This window comes from Herpailurus yagouaroundi, unplaced genomic scaffold (genome assembly GCF_014898765.1).
Source record: "Herpailurus yagouaroundi ecotype Mexico unplaced genomic scaffold, PumYag 186, whole genome shotgun sequence".
In the NCBI taxonomy this organism is placed as follows: Eukaryota; Metazoa; Chordata; class Mammalia; order Carnivora; family Felidae; genus Herpailurus; species Herpailurus yagouaroundi.
Window position 1 is genome coordinate 31,083,632 of NW_024412417.1, and position 16,764 is coordinate 31,100,395.

Sequence of the window (16,764 nt, forward strand, 5' to 3'; positions counted from 1 at the left end):
CCCCTCAGGCTTCCATATGTGGTATTTTGGCTAAGATTTAATGAAAGGTGCTATACAAATTGTTTTGCATATAGGTACAGAACAGTAAATACTCGCATTGTTTTGTCTTTCAGAAGCTTTCAGATTACTCACAGTTAATAAGCACCTAGCATGTGATGACAACAAAGTTGAAATAATAACATACCAATTAACAACACAGATCTCAGAAAAAGGCTTAACAACAGTTGGTCAGTTCTTGTCTGTCAGATATCTCCCTGGAACTCCTATTTGCACTGTTGCTCTGCTTATCAGATTTTTCTTCAAGGGGAGATAAAAAGATATGTTTCACACATAATGTCTGAATGACTCCAGACTCTACATTCATGGGGCCTCAATCAATAAGATATTCATCAGTGTACATGTTCTTTCAAGTACTTTTCACTTGGGTTCTTTGGGAAATTGCAGAATTCATTCTACGGAAACAGGTTCCGCGTTAGGCTTAATTCTGAGAATTATGAACTTCCTGTGTTTATAGTAAACACTGGGAATTTGAGACAACTGGGCTCTTTGTCAATCTCATAATGAGTGACTTTGAAAAGGTGAACAGATCCAAATGTAAGATAAAGCCAGAAGAGCTGGATCATGTGTCCTAGTTGCCTAAACTTTGTCAATCTGTAAGAGTTAACTGTAAAGGTTATTCACAATTAACCACAGTGGGAAGCTCACAGTAACTTGTTGGTCATGGATTTAAAAACAACCTCAATCAGGGGGAAAAAAAATCTAAGATTTCAATGTTTCCACTCTCTTTCTTGATCATATTTTTAAAAAATAGAATTTTTAAAGCACAATACACATTATACGTGAGCCTCACTATACATTTTCAAGGATCCCTGTAACTTCATAGTAATCCCACTGATCTCTTTTATTCTACTTAATAGATGCTGTGTAACAGTTTAATAAAGAACAGTTAAAGTAATCTGCCCTTCATTTTTCCACAGAGAAGGTAGGATATCTATCTATCTATCTATAATTATATATATATATGCAACATATTTATACATATAATTATATGAGCTTTACCATATATCTAACTCCCTTGGAAATTTGCCCCAGATTATAGCAACACTTGGTTATAGCCACTCTGTTATCCGAGATTGAATATATCATTTGTGGTTTACATAGGTCAAGAACTTCCTACTTCCTTTGTTCAATCTCACAGATTAGAACCACTTCATTGATAGGTAGAACATTTTCCCATAAGTATCAGTACTAGTAACTATGAATGTAAAATGGAAAAAGGTAAAATATTTTAGGAAGACAGTGCATCATATAGCAAAATGTACTAGGTAATTTATCTGTGATGCAATTATTTAGCAATACCACAGATTTTTGATACAAACTGTATATGGGCAACATTTTTCCTTACCCATAAAATATGCAGTGATTGACTTTTTTAATAGACTTCACATTAACTGCAGTTATATATTTAAATAATTTTCATTTTCAGAAAAAAAAAATGTCACAGCATTACTCTTCATCCTAAATCTTGGCAATTTCAACTCCTGTGTTTTTAAACAGTATCTCATAGCTTTATTTTCTATACTCCAGAAAAAAAACCTATAATTATTCACAAAGCAGTTACAATAATCCTTTAGAGTAATTATTATTAATCTCCATTTTAGAGCTTATGCATGAAAGAAGTGTGATTCAAACATGTCTGTTTTATATTTCTTCCTCCTCTCTTTCCCCTATGCCAGCTAAACATGGCAATAGCTAAGTTACTAAGCTACTCATAAATTAAGATCCCAGATATTTCAAACTTTGAAACCACATACATACACACTGCACACAAATCTTATTTTAGTTTCTTGGAGGAAGTGATTCCTGAGGTAGTTTTCAAAGTTTATATTTATGTTTAGATGGATTAAACATCTATCCACTAAAACTTTGAACTTTGTAGTTTGTCATATATTACTATGAGCATGTCAACATGTTCCAGTTTGAATTCTTAATTTTTTTAAATGTTTGTTTTATTTATTTATTTATTTATTTATTTATTTATTTATTTTTGAGAGAGAGAGAGAGAGAGAGAGAGAGAGAGAGAGAGAGTACAAGCGAGAGAGGGGCAGAGAGAGAGGGAGACACAGGATTGGAAGAAGGCTCCAGGCTCTGAGCTGTCAGCACAGAGCCCAATGCGGGGCTTGAACTCATGAACCCCGAGATCATCACAAGATCATCACCTGAGCCGAAGTCAGATGCTTAACCCACTGAGCCATCCAGGCACCCTGAATTCTTAATTTTTAATTTCCAAACTAATAACCTTTCAGTTACTCAGAGACACTGATGATCTAGAACTACAAAAGGAAGAACATCAGTCAGTGTGTACTGTGCTTTGAAATGAAATAAACAGAAAAAATTCTTCATCAAAGTACCTGGGTCTTCATAGGGCCCTTTTGTTGCCATAGGATAGGAGACGAATCTTGTGGTTTCAAAGATGTGTGGGAGGTGGACTCATTGACTCCAGAAAGGGAGGTAGTAACGGTAGAGAAAGAACCTCTCCACCTCAAGTGGTTGAATTTTTTTTTAATGTTTTTATTTATTTTTGAGAGAGACACACAGAGAGAGAGAGAGAGAGAGAGAGAGAGAGAGAGAGAGAGGGAGAGAGAGAGCATGAGTAGGGGAGGGGCAGAGAGACAGGGAGACACAGAATCTGAAGCAGGCTCCAGGCTCTGAGCTGTGGGCAGCTGTGGGCACAGAGCCGGATGCAGGGCTCGAACCCATGAACCGTGAGATCATCACCTGAGCTGAAGTCGGATGCTTAACTGATTGAGCCACCCAGACTCCCCTCAAGTGGTTGGCATTTTGTCAGTCCAGGTTGGGACTAGCGCATGAGAAGCTTCAGAGATGTGAGCAAGAAGAAATGGGCTTATTTTTAGTGGATAACTGTCCTCCAAGCAAAACAACTCCCCTGCAGGGTTAGGTGGAATAGGGGTTTGTGCCACAGATTTAGAACTTTGGGAACTCTTATTTTTAAATATTTGTGATTTTTATGATATTTATGAAATGAGTTGCCATATTCTTGAATCAATTATACGAGCTTTCTTACACAGCTTGTAGTGATTGAGCATGGCGGGGGGGAGGGGCTGCAACTGTTTCTCTCTTAACTCAGCCCAACTTCCCATTACTGATTTTTGAAAATGCCCTATGGACTCTCTAGTCATCAAATATTATTGAAACCCCATGTAAAATAACCAGAACAGTTGTATTTACTTTCCATATGGATCATGCAGGGGTTTCCAAAATCATGCAAAATATATTTGGCTCGCTTGTTTTGCACTTTGTGAACCCAACGTTAAAACAAACCAACAAAAACTAACAATTTTTTCATAACATATAAACCTAGGACACGGCTGGCTTTGTCAATTAGGCCACTAATAAAGAAGAGATATGGAACCAAAAGCCCAAAGAACGGCTCTTCTTAGAAAACAAACAAAATGTTCAGCGAGCAAGTGGGAAGATGCAGGTCAGCAAAGCACTTGCAAAAACCAACAGTGTGGTGACCAAGGCCCTGCCTGGGGTCAGACAGACTGGGGCCTCAGAACTGCTCCACCCTATACTAGACGTACCTCTGACAAATGATTTGTCCTTTCCAAGCCCCACTGCTATTTTTTTCCATGTATAAAACAGTAATAGTGGCAATTTTCATCCATTTACATTCCACATGTGTCGAGGGCCTATTCTGAGCTACACCCTCTTCTGGAGCCAGGTAAACAGCAACGAATAGACAAGACTGTCTGTCCTTGTGAAAGTTACCTTTGGGTGGGGGTGAAAGAAAGATACACAAAAGAATCAAGTAGATGTATAATGTACTGAAAGATGAAAAAGAGTAAGATAGGGAGGACGAGGTAAAGATATTTTAGGTAATGTGGTCACAAAGAGCCTTAAGATTATGGTAACATTTGAGCAACTATTTTAAAGACCAGGGAGTATGTATACCTTTCCTGGGTGAAGATATCTGAGACAAAGAGAATGTGGATCCACGTTTGTGGCCCCCAGGCTGCTGTTCCTTAAAATAAGAACACTTTGCTCTCAAATGCCAAGTCCCATTAGGGTCAACGCCTCAGGGAGCCTGGATTTGAGGTTGTGTGTCCAGTAAGGGATTGGGGGGGGGGGGGCTCTGTATGTCAAAAAGACAGCATGCGGGAGTTAGAAGAAAAATTCATGGCAGGTGACCAATAGCCATCATAGGCATCGTAGCACAGCAACAGTTTAGAAATACTATTTCAGAAATGGAAAAATGGGATTTGAAATTCTCTGATTGGCAGTTCTCCTAAAGGATAAATCAATCATGAGAACAGGAAAAAGAAGAAGAAAAAAATCTTGTAATGTTATTCTAAATGAGTGTTTAAAATTACACAGAATCACAAACACTGGACACTGGTGATGCTTTTCCCAGGTTATATATATGCTAAGAAAGGTCACATTCTAGAATATCTAGTTTATGACTATTATGTTGAATATTAAGCTGATTATTAAATAGGCCTATAGGGTCTAGTCATGTTTCATTATTTACCTTCACTTTTAAAAAATGTTTATTTATTTATTTTGAGAGAGAGTGAGCATGAGTGGGGGAGGGGCAGAGAGGGAGAGAGAGAACCCCAAGCAGGCTCCACGTTGTCAGTGCAGAGCCCGATGTGGGGCTCAATCCCACAAACCACGAGATCATGACTTGAGCCAAAATCAAGAGTCAGACACTCAACCGACTGAGACACCCAGGTGCCCCACACCTCCACTTTTGATATGTAGAGAAAGCTTACGAATTACCCCCAGCCTTACTTATAAGCATCTAATAAACTAATTTGGCTATTTCTCAACTGGTTATTTAATGGGAAATTTCTATGAATCATTTGATAAAACAAATCAGTCTCAAGTCCTCTGAATACTTAGATATTTGTATATTGGATTTTTTTAGTATAGGAAAAACCTGTTTCTTCTCCAGCAGGAAGGACAACTCAGTGTCGCAGAAAAAGAAAGCTGGTCACTTTATTTCTTCCCTTCACTGTCTCCTGCCCAGCCTAAGCTTGCGTGGCCCATGGAGGAGCTAAGCTGAACGCTGTTAGAACACCTTGAGTATATCACCAGGGAAGTAAGTGAGGACCGATCTGCTGACCATTTCAGCCTTGTCACAAAGCCACCCTGCTGACACAGAGAGGATAGATAAGCAGCCCAAACTGACCATGACCCTGGGAACACAGAGGAAGGCTGCTCCACCTCTCCGTCACCCATGAATCTGTAGTTAACCTTTGTATATAAGTGTTGAAAGCTTGTGCTTTATGGAATTCACAGGCATCATTCTCCCAATTTCTCCCAAATTCACTAGCTTTAGCGGGTGAGCTTTATGGTGAAATTAAGGCATTGGCAGACCATGTCATTACACTGATGAAATCTTCTAAATATAGCTCTAAGATTTAAGAATAGCGTTCATGCATAATTCTTATAACCTGGAATGATATAAATAAACGAAAACTGGAGTAATATCATAAAGACCAGGCTAATGAATGGAAGGTGGCCTCTCCATGGTGGCTCATTTAAGACCCAAAAGTGGCATGGATGGATGCTATTATTAAATATACAAATATGTTTATACAAATAATTGTTATGGCATCTTTAATAACACCAGTATTATAGTTTTGCCCACGTCCTAAAGATGTGTATACTTATTTTTCCTCACTAACCAATATATGTCCCGATAAAAAATTAGAAACAAGGCCCTAATCCTGAATCTATTCATTGCTCTCAGCTCATCCTAAACATGGCCTCCCAAGGAAAAACTACAAATAATCATGTTGATCCTCAACATCCTCCATTAACATTATTTTCCTTCATTTCCTGTTGGTGCTTATACATATGCCTTTGGTCTTTGCGATGTGTCGTCTATCAAGAGGAATTTGCAAACCATTCATGAAATTTAGTCAAAGATGTGTTAAAAATGTGACTAGTACCAGAAATAAAGATTTCAGAAAATATTGGGGAAACATAGGATAAAAGAGAGAGCACAGAGAAAAAGGTAGGTATCCACTTTTCTTTGCTTCTCTACATAGTTAGAAGAAACAAGTATTTTCCTGGAGTGATGGTAGACAAAAGAACACTTTTCAGTTATGTCATTTATGCCTTTTTCATAACTCTAGTCATCACTTGGCTTTGTATGCATATGTGCATGTGTTTTCTCTTTTGAATAAATTAGGCCTAGAAAGCAAGGAGAAAGAGGGAGGCAGTGACACTGCCCAGGAAGGCGCAGAGAAAGTTTAATGGAGCAGGTGATGCTTGGGCTGGAATCTAAAAGACCAGTGCTCTAACCCCTGAGCTATGGCACCAACCACGCTTGGGTTGGAATCTAAAAGATGATGCTTGTGGTTGGATGAAAATGGGGAAGGAAAATCAAGGCAGATGGAATAGAGGTTGCAGAGGCAAAAAAAAAAAAAAAAAAATAGTGACATTCTAGGCTTGCCTTGAAAAGCCGTATAAGTGGAGCCTTAAAGTATGGCTTTTAGCTTGGCAGTGAGGAGAGGGATAACTTTCCATCTTGAGTTCCACCAAAGAAGATTCTGAGGCAAAGATAGTGGTGCACATGGTTTACTGGACAAGAGATCTCAGGAAAGTCATTTAAGGGAAGATGGGAGTAAACGGGGAGGGGGGGGGTGGCGCACAGAAAGGTGAGGTATGTAGCCATTTATCGCTGTGGACAACTGGAATCCTGTGAGGACACTTTGGAAGAGTATGTAGAATATACTTCAGAGTTTCCCAGGGCCTGAGCAAGCCGGGACATTCATTGCCCAATTCCTCTGTCATCATTGGAGGAAAGCACTAACTCCGGCTTGTTTTCTGCACGCGCTAAGTATTGTGCCGCCATCCAAAGAAGCCCTTGGTCGGAGTCATAGGGGCTTGTAGTGAGAAGAAGCTTTCTGTGGTTAGCAGTAAACCTGAGGTGATAAAAGGAGGACACCAACTTTCTGCCCAGCCTTCTTTCCTACTCTCTTAATGCTGTTCTCACATTATCCTCTCCATGCCAGCCTTCTCCATTACTTAGGAATGGCTCCATTAGGGCTCAGTTCTGCATGGTAACCCGAGATAAGAGATGTTCCCCTCAGCTCCTGGAACAAACTAGTCTCTTGGGGGAGAGGTGGAGAAAATAACAGTGTTATTTATATACTCTACACCCCCAGTCCACAAATTCTTTTGACTTGATATCCTTCTACCAGATCCACCCAAAGATCTATTGGTTGTTGACGTAGTAAAATATTTAGTGAATTAGAAACAAGTAGAATAAACTCTTCCCTTCCAGAAGAGCCCAGAGTCTGAGAACTTCCTTTCAATGAGGTTTTTGACAATCTTCTTCAAAACAATCGTGGTCAAACTCAGGAGCCCAGGTGTGTGGCCCACCTAAAGACTTAGGTATTTTATACTATTTTTAGATTAGAAAATGGAAGGGAGAATTTACATTAGCTTCCAAAATTTTTAAAATTCTCCTTCCTAGTTAAAGTGGGTTCGGAAGATCCTGTCTCCATATTCCTTGACTAAAAAGACACTAAGCCTTTTTTTTAACCCTGAGACATTTTTGCTTCAATAAATTACAGTTATTTGTTGAGTACCAATGGCTTCCTGTTACAGTTAAAGAAAATCTAAAATCTGGGGTGCCTGGGTGGCTCAGTTGGTTAAGCGTTCAACTTCGGCTCAGGTTATGATCTCACAGTTCATGGGTTCGAGCCCCATGTCGGGCTCTGTGCTATCACCTCGGAGCCTATGGCTTGCTTTGGGTTCTGTGTCTTCCTCTCTCTCTGCTCCCCACCACCTCGTACCTATCTCTCTCAAAAATAAATAATAAACATTAAAAGAAAGAAAGAAAATCTAAAATCTAAAATGACCTGCAAAGCTCTGGCCCCTCCTGCTTGTCTGACCTCAAGTTAGGCCAATATGAGCTTACTCTGGTCTGGCCACGCTGTTCCCTTAACATGGCAAAGTCCTTAGGGATTTAGATGTTCACTTTGCTATACTTGAAATCTCCCCACATTTTCGCTTGTCTAACTTTCTCATTTTATTTACATCTCTGGTTAGATGTTACTTTATCCGAGATGTTTCCTAACCTTCTGTTTTGAAATGTCACCATGTTTTATCTTTATCCCTTTAGACTGCTTCCTGGTTTGGTCACTTTATTTTTGTTCACAGCTCATCCCTAGTGCCTGGTACACAGAAGGTGCTCAATGAACATATGCCAAATGAATAAATGCCTTGGGGTCACAGGATTGTCAGACACTTTTTTTTTTTTTTTTTTTTTTTTTTTGGTCCATAATATTTTAATGCTTTTCCACTTTTAAATACTGGTTCCAATTTTGTGATTGCAACATTTGGGATGACAGGCACTTTCTTACAAATAAAATTTAAAGGAAAGAAGATCTTAGACGGATTGCAAGGATTATATTCTTATGGAGAAAAAATAGCATAATTTTCCTATCTGCAAGGAGAAAGTTGTTTTCATTAGGGAAGTCGAAATTTATAGGGAAAGGCTAAGGTTGTATTTATTTGAGGACTAGTGATTGACACAGTCATACTTTTCTATGTGCTTATTTTGTTTCCTTTTTTTGTGTTAAGTGTTTCCCTCTCACTCCAAGACATGGTATATAAGGTTATCCTGACTCCTAATGAGGGCAGGGCAAGGTATTAGTTTCACTTTGTTCAAGTTCTTGCCTTCAGGCAAGGATTTGACAGCATTCATTAAGGTAACAATCTTCTGAATCAGTGTGATTCATTTGGTGTTTTATTTGCCTGTTTTGTTTACATGAACACAGTAAGAGCGGCTGATTAACACACAAAGAACTTTTTAATGTGTGGTTAGTAAGATAGTCTGAAATGATATTAAGACAAAAGAAAAAAAAAGCCTTTAAATGGAGATTTTGTATATCCTCAGGGGTTATAATTTCGACTTTTGTGTGCCAGAAATATCAAATTGCCTTTATTAGCTTGCTTAAAGATAGCAAGAACCAATAAATATTGTTTACTTCTCCAGGTTTGGTCTGGCCTTCCTATCACTGCAGAGATACCTGTTTTTGTTTGTTTAAATTCTGAGATCCCCTAGCTTGTCTATGCTTCTGTCCTGAAAGAAGGAGACTATTTAACTTCCTGTAAAGCTGAGGTCCCTTTAATCACAGACCGGATAACAGACCAGTTACTGTGGAAGACTTTTAAGGTACCAAGTCTCACTTTCAATTTAGCTATATTATCTAGAATTTCTAAAATAAACACATTTCTCCTGCACATAGAAAAACACACACACGGGGCGCCTGGGTGGCGCAGTCGGTTAAGCGTCCGACTTCAGCCAGGTCACGATCTCGCGGTCCGGGAGTTCGAGCCCCGCGTCAGGCTCTGGGCTGATGGCTCAGAGCCTGGAGCCTGTTTCCGATTCTGTGTCTCCCTCTCTCTCTGCCCCTCCCCCGTTCATGCTCTGTCTCTCTCTGTCCCAAAAATAAATAAATGTTGAAAAAAAGAAAAGAAAAGAAAAAACACACACATTTATATATATAACACACATATATATTAATTATAATATATATTATATATATGTATATATATAATGCATATATATATAATATATATATTATGTGTGTGTGTGTGTGTGTGTGTGTGTGTGTGTGTGTGTGTGTGTATAAAGAAAAGATGTAGGAATGATGTTTCCCCTTCTGGGCACAGCATTTGAGAGAGAACAGCTACCATCCATTGAAAAGTAATGCAGGAAGAATTGGCAAACAAAAGACATAAGGAAAAACAGGTTCTGTTACGAACTCCAATTAAATGATAAATATGGTGTCTGGAAGTAGTATGGTTTCAACGAGGTGGTCTGATAATTGATTAAAAGACTTGATCATAAATGTTTTCTTCAGTATCAAGCCAGTACCCCAAGGCATCTTCACTTTAATTCCATTTGTGTGCCACGCATATGGCATACTCCCCACGGAGGCTAAGTGCCGAGCTGTTTGATTTTTCACAGCCACTGAGAAACAGGATTTCTGCAAGAATGGGTGGCTTTCTGGTTCACTTTTCCCCACAGACTTAGTAAAATCACTCGCACACAGTAGAGATGCAAGAATGATTTTTTAAAAAATGCATAATGTGAATGTATTCTGTGATATTTTCCTCATTGAAGATATTTTAAAATGAACTAAAATAGCTGATGTTACATGAAGCAGAAATACCTACCGGAATTTAGATAATGGTAATATACATGATTTGACCCCCAAATATCCATTTTGGCTTTCATTTCAAACATCTTTTTTTTTTTAAAGTAATATAAAAATGATAGATTGCTGCACTCCTTATATTTCCTTCATCTGAAAAATTTTAATTCAATCTCCAGTTATTTTCTCAACTAAATATGTTAACAGTATTTGCTCTTATTATTATTTTTTTTAATTTTTAATGTTAATTTTTGAAAGGCGGTGGGGAAGGGCAGAGAGAGAGAGACAGAATCCGAAGCAGGCTCCAGGCTCCAAGCTGTCAGCACAGAGCCAACCGGGGGGCTCGAACTCATGAACCATGAGAACATGACCTGAGCCAAAGTCAGAGGCTCAAATGACTGAGCCACCGAGGCACCCTTGCTCCTATTTTTGAATGGGAAGAGTATCCATTTTCTGTTTCTTAATGGTAATATTTAGGTCTTCTTTCTCTGATTTTCCAAGAAAATGGTTCATGCTGAGTTCAAATAGTAATTGAGCCCCGTCCAGAACGTAATGGGCAATTACAGATCTCTCTAATTTTGAGAGCCTGTGATATGAGTCTATCCAAGTGATCAGCTCCATACCTACGAGAAGAGCGTGTGGATAACCATTCTGGCCACTTGGGACTACCCTGAAATCTATCTGCAAATTCCATCCCCTGCCAAACACTAAAATGGCTCTGATGCCCACATAGGCCTCTGCAGCAAGCTAGAATCCAATCTTGTCAGCTTCAGCCTCTGGTGGTCTGCTGTATGGTCTATCAAGCATGCACTCAAGAAATTTAGACTGTCACTACTGTCCCCAATGTGCCAAACTATCTCAAGAACAAATGGCCCAAATCATTGTGAGAAAAATCATACTTAAATCCAGTAAATCAACCAAACTAGGCTTTTCTACAGCATGCCCAAGTACTGCGTGGCTATTTCAGGGCCCAGAAGAAAAGCAAGTTGATGAATGTCAGTTACACTATTCAAAAGCCCAATGAAGTTAAACACTCGTCCATTTGGAATCACAACAGCAATGCTCACTTCGCAGCACATATACTAAAATTGGAATCACAAAGGCATTTATATCCGAGAAATCAACCAGTTGAATAATCCAATAGATCTCAGAGACCCTGGGGTATCTTTATTATGGTCAATTACATAATAAACCACTTCTTTTTAACAGTCTGCCATTGGATATCTTTCTCGGTTTGCATATCATTTAAAAGTTCTTCCATCCATGCTTCGTATTCCAGTTCTGATAAAAGTCTGAAATGTTCTTTTCTCAAAAATAATAGCTTGCCCTTTCCTATGTTGGACTCACTTCCAGGGGAGTAAAAGAAAACACTACAAGTAGCAATCCAAAACTAGTCAACCCAAAGAATAACTTTCATTTTTCCCCCTTCCTTACACTTTCATTAAATAGTTCTTTCTCCTTAGGAGGGAGCGCTTACCACCATTTCCATACGCGCCAGCATGTTTACAATGATCTCCAAGTAGTTTCTGCACTGGTTTAAGAATTATCAACAGGAGAGGAACCAGTGCCATTGAAACGGTAAAGAAGTGTAGAAACTCCTAATGTCTCTTAAGAGAGAACCCCTAGAGGACTCAACACTGATGAGCAGGAATGACTGAAACTTCTTTGAGCAGTAGCTGCCTGGAACAAGAGTCATTCCATGTTGTGTGTTTTTGGGTAAACATCCAAATGTCCTTACTTTTGGTACTCCAGAGGCATCCTGTTCTTTTGTTATTGAAAGCCCTATAAAAATCAAAGTTTCCAGGCAGAAAAGCGAATCTGTCACACTGATTTGCTTCCAGGCCCTGACACTTATTTACTATGTGGTTAATTTGTATTTGATGATAGTCCAGTGAGGTTATGTACAGCTACTGTGTTACATTTTCTCCAGTTGGTCAGTGAATTATATCAGGAAAAAATGCAATTCAGTAGCGGACTGCAGGCCATAGATGAAGGTCATCTTTGCTCGATTATCTAGTCGTGGCAAATTAAAGATGATTAGATGACTCCTTCCAATTAGTGAATGTGTTTCTTTGCTTGCTTTTCTGAGTTAGTAGGTATTGCAATTGCCTATATCCTTTTTCTTCCCAACTATAAACTCAATGAGAGAAAGGATTATGACTTGTTACTATTAGAACATCAACACCAGGGACAATACCTGCAAATAATAGATGCTTTGTAAGTATGCTGAAGGAAAGAATACACGAGCCAGCAAAACTGTTTCTTAAATGCCCACTAGAACACCCTGGTGAAATCAATTAGCCTTGATCCAGAAATCAAAAAGTTCAAGGCACAATGCAGTTCACTTTCATTATCTATCCTTTCATATCTCTTGAACATTCTGAGCCTCAATTTCCCTGTCTGAAGAATGAGCAGAAATTAATCCAACAAGCCCTTCTGAGACTTGTGTGGTTCTCTTAAAATAACGTAGATGAAAGCGCTGTGAGTTATAAGCCGCTGCATAAATGTATGATCAGACATGGCATGTCACCCTGACACGGATCAGGGAAATAATTTAGGAAGTGAGTGGGGGGGTGTAAGAAGGTGGAGAATGCTTAATTTGCCAGAATTCTCTGGGGAGTATGGAATATGGTTGTAAGAAACATTTGATACATTACTTGAGGTACTGAGTGAGATCTTTTACCACTCCTACCCCAAGAGGCATGCTCCACTTTCAAATAATGCTGAATGAAGCTTTCTTCTAAGAATGAGCTCTCCACTTAACTGCAGATTTTTGAATACAGAGTGGGACAGAAGTATGGAGCAGAGGGGCACTGCTTGAAGCATAGAGGATGATTTCCCTACGCCCAGCAAACTTCCCTGAAAATTAAAGAGACAATCATTTATTTCTTTAAGACTTTGAGATGATGCTTGCCTATCAAAGATAACAAAGCAAAAGCCTGTCTGGGATGTACACATATTGTACATCCAGCCTCATGTATAATCACATCAGAATCATATTGGACCTAGAGAAACTCCAGACTGTGTATCGTGAAGTCAGAATACATTAATGTAGGAGGGATCGAGCTCAATCTTAGCCAAAAAGTTAATCTCAAATGGCAATGTTGGGACAGACCTGGAGTCAGAACCCAATATTCTACCTCCCAGTGTACTAAACGTTTTACAAGTGATTATATTTTAAGCATTGATTCAAAACCATCGAACAGATTGGTGGTTTGTGCCACATTTTTCCATTCTCCCTCTCCAAATGGATGGCCTACATTCAAACCAGGCAGATGAAAACTGGTAACAGCTTGCTAATGGATGTCAGAATCTTAACTCATTTTATTCAAGTGTTCCTTCATTTATTCCTTAATTCATCAAACATGTATTAGATGCCTAAATGGTCCAAGCATCTGGAGTTGCATAGGGAATTATAGTAAATACAAACAAACATTGTGTGTATGTGTGATCTGAAATGTTTACTAGTTGTGGTATGAGAGAAGAAACATACCATTAAAATAAAACATTTGGCTCTTGGGCTAATTGCCAAGATGTTTGCAAAAAAAAAAAAAAAAAAAAAAAGCAACCATGTCCATTTTCTGTGTTCCTCATCATGACTGTGTTAAATCAAGAATATAAAGCCGCCACCAGAGATTTGACTGCAGTATTTCATTTCTCTTACACAAATTAAATAGAATACTGACATCCAAATTATGCCTATTTTCACCTTAATGCTTTTGCAAGATCACCTGAAAACTTCAAAGCAGTTTGAAATAGACTCACCTATATATTAGTTAATTCGGCAAACATGTATAATACCTCTCACGTTCCAGGAACAGTGAACATGTACTGGGGAGTACAGATATAAAACTGCTCCAAAAGAACTCGTCATTTGAAAACAAGTAGCGGTTGAATAAATAGCTTATAATTCAGCACGACAGTACAACTCATGCAAGATACAGAGAATGCACAGAGGTACATGGAGGAGAGTGAGGTTCATTGGACTTGGGTGTTCAGAGGTTTCCTGGAGAATGCTAAGTTTAAGTTACATTTGGAAGGAAGGATAGGGGGTGAGGGTAGAGATGGGCATGTCAGAATGAAGGATCAACATTCGCTGAGGAACAGAAGCCTATAACAAATTGTGTGCCCTGGGAAATACAACCAACTCATGACTACGGGAGCAAAATACACAAAACTAATTATGATAAAGTTGTTTTTTAGATATTACTAACTTCCATAAGACAAACCCTTGGGCTGTATTAGTTGAAATTTTTACAGAGTCTTCCACATTCTCTGTCTCTCCGTCAGACTGTTACTTTTGTGATCATATAGTTATGATATGGAAAAATGGCCAGCCAAATGCACAACTGACTACATGATGGCAAAGACAGAATTGGGATACCACTCTGAAATACCTTTTTACGGCCACCGAAAGATTTGTCTAAGGTCCGGATCCCTCCTTGCCATCTCCTCCCTAGCATCTTTTATTTGCTAGTAAGTTTTTCATCCCTTCTTAACTCTCCTTCCTTGCCCCTCCCCCCTCCCCCTGTCCTCCTTCTCTTCTTCCTCTTCCTCCTCCTTCTATGAGTCTACAACCTTCTATGTCTATGACTGCATCCCAAACCTACACTTCCGTTTGTAAAGTGCTTTTAAATCTATGTTTCCAGAATTCTTCAGAACATCCTGTGGAGAATCCTTGCGGAAGTCTGGGCCAGTGGCAATGCGGGCTTACTGCCTTCACAGATCTTTGACAGATTCACATAGATCTGCTATTTAAATTCGGGCTTTGGGCAAGATTTCAGGTGAAAAAAGAGTTCTTATCCTTCTTTAAATTTTAAAATTACTCCCCTTCTAGTATGACTCTCATCTTTTGAAGATAAACTGAGGCAAATAGAGGAGTAGTGACAGTATTGATACTGTGCAGCTATCTAGACAGAATGACACTCAAATATGGGTCTTTTGTTCTCAGATGCTCATCACATTAGATGGTTCCAGGCAAGGGGTCTTTTCTACCACCTCGCCCACTGTAGGGAAAGAAATCCCTGTCTGGGAACTGTAACGACAAGAGGGTCACCGTGCTCCGTGTTTCTCCTTAAGTACAGACTTAACTGGCTCCTAACCTCCTTTTAGCTTTCATCAGAAACCCTCTGTCCATAACTTTCCACATTTAATTCAGTGTGAAGACATTAATTATGAATTTACTACATTTATTATGCTCAGTCTTGGAAATACAAGGTTAAAAGTATATGTGTAGTCTTTGAACTGGAGTTTTTCATCGACTTCTCTGGGGATGGGAGACACGGACACGCACGCAGCGGACTCCTTCAATGAAGGAGGCATGTTGTTATGGGTTGAATTGTGTCCCTGAAAAGATATGTTGAAGTCCCAGTCCCCAGGGCTCCAGAAAGTGCCTTTGTTTGGAAATGAGATCGTTGCTGATGTGACTCGTTAAATTAACATGGAGTCACGCTGGAATAGGGTGGGGCTCTAATCTCACATGATGTGCCCTTATGGGAAGATGGTCACGTGAAGACACAGAGACACAGGGAGGGAGAGCACCATGTGACATGGAGGAGAGACTGGAGTGGCACATCCACAGTCCAAAGAACACCAGAGATTGCCAGCCATTATTAGGAGCTGGGAAAATGGAACAGATTCTCCCTCAGAAACCTAAGGACTCAACCTGATTTCCGTTCCCTGATTTCAGAGTTTTAGCTTCCAGAACTGTGAAACAATAAACTATTGCTTTAAGCCACCCGGCTTGTGGAACTTCATTATAACAGCCACAGGAAACTGATACGGCCGCATAAAGTTCACAGGTGAACAAGTCATTTTCCAGTCAGCTGTGTGTGTGGCACACCTGTGGGAGTAGGTGACATTTTAGTTGGATGCTCAGGGGTAAGTTGGATGGGTCCGGAGGGAAAAGGGAGGGTAGGCGTCCACAGCAGAGGAGAAACAGAAGCAAAGGACAAGATTTGGAAAGACCTTTTGGCATCTGAACAATGCTGAGGAGTCCTGCACAGCCCCAGCGTGGAACATGAGGTGCTTTGGGCAAAGCTGTTGCAATGCCCTTTTGCAACAAGAGTTTACTTAAATAAATAAAAAAGAAACAACTTCAAGTTTTGAAATCACTGTGTGTGTGTGTGTGTGTGTGTGTGTGTGCGCGCGCGTGCGCATGCACGTGTGTGTGTGTTTAAATATGTATCTATCCCCAGATGGTTTTCCTTTCTTTCTTTTAATTTCTTTTTAATTATGGCAGCCATTCTCCAAACATGTTTTTGTTTATCTCAAACTAAGTATACAGTTTCAACATATGGAGCATATTTTGTTTTACTTCAGTTTATCTTAAGAAATCAGCTTTCCTAACTCTTGTTGGCAGTGGACCCAAATGATTTCTTACTTTTTATTTCCCCCTTTACTTTCTCCTCTTCTTTCTTTCCTTTCAATTATGATTTATCTGTATCTCTCTCCCTCTCATTTTCTCTCCCTTCCTTCTTCCCTTTTTTCCTCCCTCCCTCCCTTCCTTTCCTTTCCTTCCTTCCTTCCTTCCTTCCTTCCTTCCTTCCTTCCTTCCTTC

The 16,764-nt window shown here is 39.4% G+C and overlaps 1 long non-coding RNA gene and 1 pseudogene across 1 annotated transcript in view; both read right to left on the minus strand.

The window, feature by feature from the left end:
- LOC121043209 (uncharacterized) overlaps nucleotides 1–16,764 on the minus strand; it is a 113,533-nt gene that overhangs the window by 45,209 nt on the left and 51,560 nt on the right. The gene's annotated exons all lie outside the window — the stretch shown is intronic.
- On the minus strand, nucleotides 10,629–12,204 carry LOC121043208 (metalloendopeptidase OMA1, mitochondrial-like; annotated as a pseudogene).